Genomic DNA, 6,000 nt, shown 5'->3' with positions numbered 1-6,000 from the left:
CCGTGCGGCCAGGCCGGCCCTCTCTGCCCGCTCCCGGGGCCGCTCCGGGCGCTCCGTGCCCCCGCCCGGCCCCGGCGCTGCGGCCGCCGCGCTCCCCCGGCTCCGCTCGGGCCCCCCCGCCCCTGCCCGCGGCCGGCGCCGCCCGCCCGCTCCCGCCCGCTCCCGCCGCCCCTTCCCGCTGTCACTCGCGGCTCCGCCCGCCCCTCGCCGGCCCCTCCCCGGCCCCGGCGGAGCCGCCGCCGTTTCCGGAGCGCTCGGCGCGGGGCCCGGGGCTGTCGCGGGCAGGTGAGTGAGCGCCGCGCCGACCCCGCCGAGCCCCGCGGCCCGGCCCGGCCCCGCAGCTCGGCCCGCGGGCCCGGCCGTGCGGACACCGGGCTGGCAGCGCCCGCGGCACCGGGGGGACGCGGCGCGGAGGGCGGCAGCGCCCGGGGCAGCCCCTGGGCCGCTCGGGAGGCGCCGGCGGGGGCTGGAGCCAGCGGGGAGCCACGGCCGGGGCCAGGCGAGGCGGCGGCGCCCGGGACCGTGGCCGCGGTGCCCCGGCGGGGCCGGGCCGGGCCGGCCGCGGTGTCGGGGGCAGCCCGGGGCGGTGTCGGGGGCAGCCCGGGGCGGTGTCGGGGGCAGCCCGGGGCGGTGTCGGGGGCAGCCCGGGGCGGTGTCGCGGCTGCGGCCGCCCCCCCCTCCCCCCGGTGACCCGTGTGCGGGCAGCCCGGGCAGCGCGGCGGGGCCGGGACTGCGCCTGCGGGAATTCCTGCGCACCTTCCTGCTCCGCGGTGACCCGGGGCGCCCGCCCGGCCCGGCCCCGCCGGCCCCCGGCGCTGGGGCGGCCCCGCCGCGCGGCCTCTCCCGGGCGGCGGCCGGAGCTCCCCGGGCAGCGCGGCCGCGGTGCCGCCCGAAGCCCGGCCGGGCTCGGGCTCCGCGCCGCCCCCGCCCCGGGGCCTGCGGGCAGCAGCGGCCCCGGCCGCGGCGGGGGCTGCGGGCAGATTGTTCACCTGATGCGAGCTGCAAGTGCCGCTTGTTGTCGCCGAGCCTTATGTTGTGTGCATATGGCAGCTGCCAGCAGAAGGGGGTAACGCATTTTGGGTTGTAGCTTAAAACTTTACTGATGTTCCCTTGCTTCTCCCTGCTTGAGGGGTTTTATTCGTTCGAGTGGAGAGGGAAGTGTAGAGGTATGTATTTGTCGAGTGAATGTCGGCTTAGGAACTTGAAAGCAGTCAGGAGGTCTTATTTGTGTGTTTTATGTGAGATTATAAACCGTGTTACGGGTATAAAGTGGCCGTCGGTGTTGTCATTGCTGTTTTCATAGCGGCACGGGTGCCTGGGTGTCGTGACCCCGGTGGCGTGTAGCTGCAGTAAGCTCGCTCGGTGTTCCAGGGCGGCTCACCCGGCGGCTTCGGGACACCCGGGGCCGGCACAGGGCTGGGGCCGGCCTCCCGAAGTGCCGCTGCCCTCCCAGCTGCCGGGGCGGCTCTCGGACAGTCTCTAACCTACACCTTGTGGATGTAAGGCTGTTGTTGCTGGACGTTTCTGTGTCCTCAGCCCAGTGCTGTCGGCAGAGCGGTAGTGGTGCTCTTGCGGAGCTGTTTTTGTTTTCTGTGGGCACAGGCGGCCGAAGCTCCCCTTCCCTCACCTCTCTGAGGTGTGCGGTGTGTGTTGTGCGGCTCCTGGCCGCATGAAGGTTTTGGTGTGCGGCTTACGGGATCAGCAGTGTTGGCCCATTTTGGTGTGTGCACAGGTGCTCTTCGTGGATCGTGGGTACCAACGTGATTTTGCACTTGGCTCGAGCCTTCCACCAGGCAATGTTTCTCCCGAAGATGAAGCTGGGCCCTTCCGTAAAGGATGGCGAGTTTCCCGAGGTCAAGACTTGCAGAAGGCTTTTCTTTCTTCCTGCGTTTTCTGTTCTTTCCTTCCCAGCTGAACTTCCTAAGTGTTTAAGCAATGGTTGTGGTGAAGGTAGGTCAATGCACGTGTTTGTGGCGCTTGGAGGAGCCAGGCTGGAAGCAGCTCAGCGCCCCTGCTTTCCATGCACCTTGTGGTGCTGCTTCCTTGGTCACTGTAAGGCAGGAATGCTTCCACTGGCCTTTCTCACTCTGCATCAGGAGCTGCTCAGAGCGGTTAGGAAACCAGAAATAATGCGGGTGGGGAATATTTTTCTAGGTGAAAGTCTGTTCTGAGGCTCTGAAATCTGGCTAACGGGTAAATAATCCCTCATGAAATGTAATAAGGCAAATATATACTACTGACGTTTAAAAGTCAAGTCTAGGTTTCTTCTGCTCCTTGGGCCGCAGCTTGGATTTGGTTGCTGGCATCTTATTTTTCTGAGGGTGTGCTGTCTGCAGCCTGAGATCTTTATTCCCCGCTTCTTCCCACTATTTATTATTTTTCAATACCCCTTCTCCCCCAGCATACAAATGACGGCGGATTTTTCTTTGCGGCAGAACAATTGGATTTTTCTGTCCTAAGTAAGCTTTTCTTTAAACCTGACACTGACAGTCATTTTAAGTGCTGCCACTTGGCTTACTGAAAACAGGGTTGTGTCAAGAGAAATTGTGCTGCTGCTTTTGTTTACGTGGTAGTACTGTAATAGGAAAAGACTTGTTCTTGGTACAATGAAGGCTGGTACACCAGAAATCCTGCTAATGATAGCGATTAATGGGTGCTGCCCACAATAGCTATCACTGCTGATGCGACTAATTGTGCTGGATGAAAAGAGCTGCTTTATTCCCAGTAATCTCAAGGTGTTTCTAGAGTTTTGGACAAGTGTCTGATGGGTGCAGACAGGTAACTGCACAGGGAGATGCAGAACTTGCTGGAGTGGGGCAGCTCTCAGGAGCTTGCTGCAGAACCAGTCGGGGCTGAGAATGAGTATTTTCTTGTGATTGTAGGTAGATAGAATGTTATTACTGGGACTGGGTGTTAGCCAGTGCACCACCCTGCGTGTTACAGACAATGCCAGGGTATTGTTAGTAGCTGCAGAAGGGGTTTATGTCCCACATGAGAGGTGACATTTGCAGCAGCACGGGTAACCTCCTCACAGGGCCTTGTGCTGGCTCCGAGGGCAACTGGCGCTGCTGCGCTTGACAAAAATCCGTGCTGGAATTGCTCTGCTGCTCCTGGAGCTTGGTGATGTGTCTGGGTGACCTTCCCGGGCCTTTGGGCAGCAAGTGATGGGGATGTGCTGCAGGCAATCCCATGCTCCTGGGTCATGGCACTTTCCAGGTTCTGTTTGGATTTTGTATGTGCTGGAAACTTAATGGGGCCCGTGGATCTAAACCATAGGAGTTCCTGTGTCTTGAAACCTGTAAAATCTGAAATTCCGGTTTGTAGGGTAAAAAACTATTTTAAAAATTGAGTGGAATATGTTAAAGATGGGTTCCAAATTCACTGAGAAGAAACTTGAAATTGTGTTTGTTGCACCTTTGGCTTTGTGTTTCTTCTCTTCTGCTGTTTATGTACCTCAAGACAGTTTTACATCAGGAGCTGTTTAGACATTTGTCCTTTCAGCCATCAAAGAAACCCTTAAGGTGTGTGTGGAGGAATAGGACACATTCCATTCACAAATTCTGCTTTGCAGGTTACTTGCCAATTTGGTCTGGTAGGATTCCAGTCTTGTAGTGTTCTGTGGATAAACTGGTTTAGTCCAGTCTTTGAATTTTGTCAAAACAGTGATTAGGAGGGAAAAAAAGACTTTTAAAATGAAACTTCAAAATTATAATTTTGGTGGTAATGAGGTGCGTTTCACTTTGAGGAGCTCTAATGTGACAAGACAAATTGTTTTGAGAACTGTGGTCTTGGAACATCAGTCTTGTCTTTCCCTGCTGTAGTTAATGAAGTAGCGTGTTGGTTACTTAAGATAAATTTTGGGGAATTGATCTGTGTGATTCTGTTAAGGTCACAAGCTTTGCATGAGGCAAACCAAGCTCCAGGGATTCAGGCTGGAGCTCTTTGGAGTAAGAGGAAAAGGAATGAGTGTGTGTGAGAAAAAGAAGAATAGAAGGTTCAGAAGTGCTGGTCAAGCTTTGAAGGATGACAGAAAAGGGCTCCAGGTACAGCTGGGGGAGTCCTGGGATGTCTGTGAGTGTATGGGTGGGTCTGAGGTGGGAGCAGCTGTGGCTTTGTGAGGTTTCGGGCATCTTCGAGAGGCTGTGCAGCACGCCAGGCATTTTCCCAGCTGTGGTACTGCATTCCATCGATGGCAAATTGGCTTCAGCCTGGTGATAACATACGGCAGCTTATCCAACTCAAGTTGGAAGCGTGATATTCTAGGACTTGGCTTTGAAGAACCATTTTCACTAAGGAAATAAATATTCTTCCTTCTAAGGAAAGCCCACACAGGAGAACACGATAGCACTGGTAGATAGGATTTTTGCTGTATTAGCTGAAAAGCAAACTGAAAACTTAAAAAAAAAAATTTGCTGTAGAGTAACTGCCCGCGTTTTACTGTTAGGGTCAGATCAGACAAAATGATGCCTTAGGAAACATCTTTGCAATACCTCCCTGAACTGTGACCAGGAGTGAGCAGGAATTCCTGCTGATGTTTTTAGTAACTTTTTCTCCCTGAAATATCTGGTGAGTGTTTTCTGGTTTAGGCTAGCAAGATTTTCGTTGTTCCTTCTTTGTGGTCTTCTGTTGCTGGCTTTCCTAACAGTTTTCTGCTTTTTCAAGTGGTTGGGGGTTTGGGGCAAGCAGGACTCTGTTCTGGTTTATCGAGTCATGCAGTGGGGTACTTGTCAGGCATTAACATTTTCTGATAAGCATTTCTGTACAACAGCGTTGCAAAAGACAGATTCTTTGGAAAATTTCAACAGGAAAATTCTTCCACCACCCTGTCAGGCGCTCCTCATGTTGAGATATTCTATTTTTGTTCTTTCCTGATACTACCTATGTGCTGGTTAGAATGCTGTAAGGGAACATGTCAGCTGGCTGTTTAATAGCAGTATTTTAGGTGTGACTCTTGTTTAGTTGTGCGCTCAAAGTTGACATTTAAATGGTACCATCCAATTATAGAAAATTCCTCGGACTCTGTGTTGTGTACTCTGCAATCTGGGAGCAGAATAAATCTTCTCAACCTCAACAGCTTCTGAATGTAAGAGAAAGTTTGTTTCCCTTGATAGAAATAATAATATTGAACTTTGTTTCTTTAATGCTTTATTTTAACACATTTTGGGAACTCTAAAGGACTGTATAGAGCGAGTTGTAGAGGAGAGAGTAGGAAGAAGGGACCGTGGTAGAACTTTTTCCCATTTCTCCACAGGCATCTCTAGTGTGATTGATTCATGTGAAAGTTGTTTACCTGTGAAATTTCTCTAATCCTGTCAGTAAATGAGTGTTTTTAGTTTCCCAAGTGGATTACCCGACTGTCATAACTGGTATGTTTGTGAGTTTCTGGATGATGTTGGGAATTCCTCTGGATTTACTGGAGTAAAATTAGATCCTTTGAAGCGTGTCCACATGATTTGTCTCATACCAGGATATTCAGGGCAATGTTCCTGGGTATTTTTAATGAAAGTTGAACTTCCTGCTCTTCTGTACGTATTACAGAAGTTGGCTGTGTACCTGGGAACATTCTGAGTCCAAGCACAAGAACTTCCCTGGAGAAAGATAAAGCACCTGAATGTCTGCAGCTCACATTCCAGGAAAATCTGGAGATCTTTTTCCTAAGAGTCTAAGTACAAGGTAATATTTTTTAAAGTTCCTTAAAAATATTTGAAGCTGGCGATCTCATCCTGAAGAAGCCAGATATTCTTTTTATATGATCATGTAACAAAAATGCTGAAAAGCAGAGAGAGCTGTGGTGCCTAGGAAGGACACACAGAGAAACACTCCTCTTCTTGAAAGACTCTTCTGTGTCTGCATCCTCACAGGTGCAGTAAAAGACTGGGGAATCCCAGGGGAAGGATCACAGTGGGTAAATGTAATTCTGTGCCAGACTCCTAAAGATTTGAGCAACGTAACCTCTTTCTGGTGAGTGTTTCAGAATGTTTCTCAGAGTGCTGTTTGCAA

The 6,000-nt window shown here is 52.4% G+C and overlaps 1 protein-coding gene across 5 annotated transcripts in view; it reads left to right on the top strand.

The window, feature by feature from the left end:
- Positions 1–213: 213 nt before the first annotated feature.
- The window catches only part of GARRE1 (granule associated Rac and RHOG effector 1), a 58,545-nt gene continuing 52,758 nt past the window's right edge, over positions 214–6,000 (top strand). For 2 of the 5 annotated variants that reach the window (XM_066194933.1, XM_066194931.1), the window contains exon 1: positions 5,809–5,961. The gene's annotated coding sequence lies outside the window, so the exon portion shown is untranslated. Of the gene's footprint in view, positions 286–1,797; positions 1,951–5,590; positions 5,674–5,808; positions 5,962–6,000 lie in introns of those variants that run through there. The other 3 variants (XM_066194930.1, XM_066194935.1, XM_066194932.1) reach the window with 3 other exon arrangements.

This window comes from Chamaea fasciata, unplaced genomic scaffold (genome assembly GCF_029207755.1).
Source record: "Chamaea fasciata isolate MVZ Bird 193981 ecotype frontalis unplaced genomic scaffold, bChaFas1.0.hap1 SCAF_12, whole genome shotgun sequence".
NCBI lineage: Eukaryota > Metazoa > Chordata > Aves > Passeriformes > Sylviidae > Chamaea > Chamaea fasciata.
Note: the sequence above shows the minus strand (reverse complement) of the source record. Positions and strands in the feature narration are given on the sequence as shown.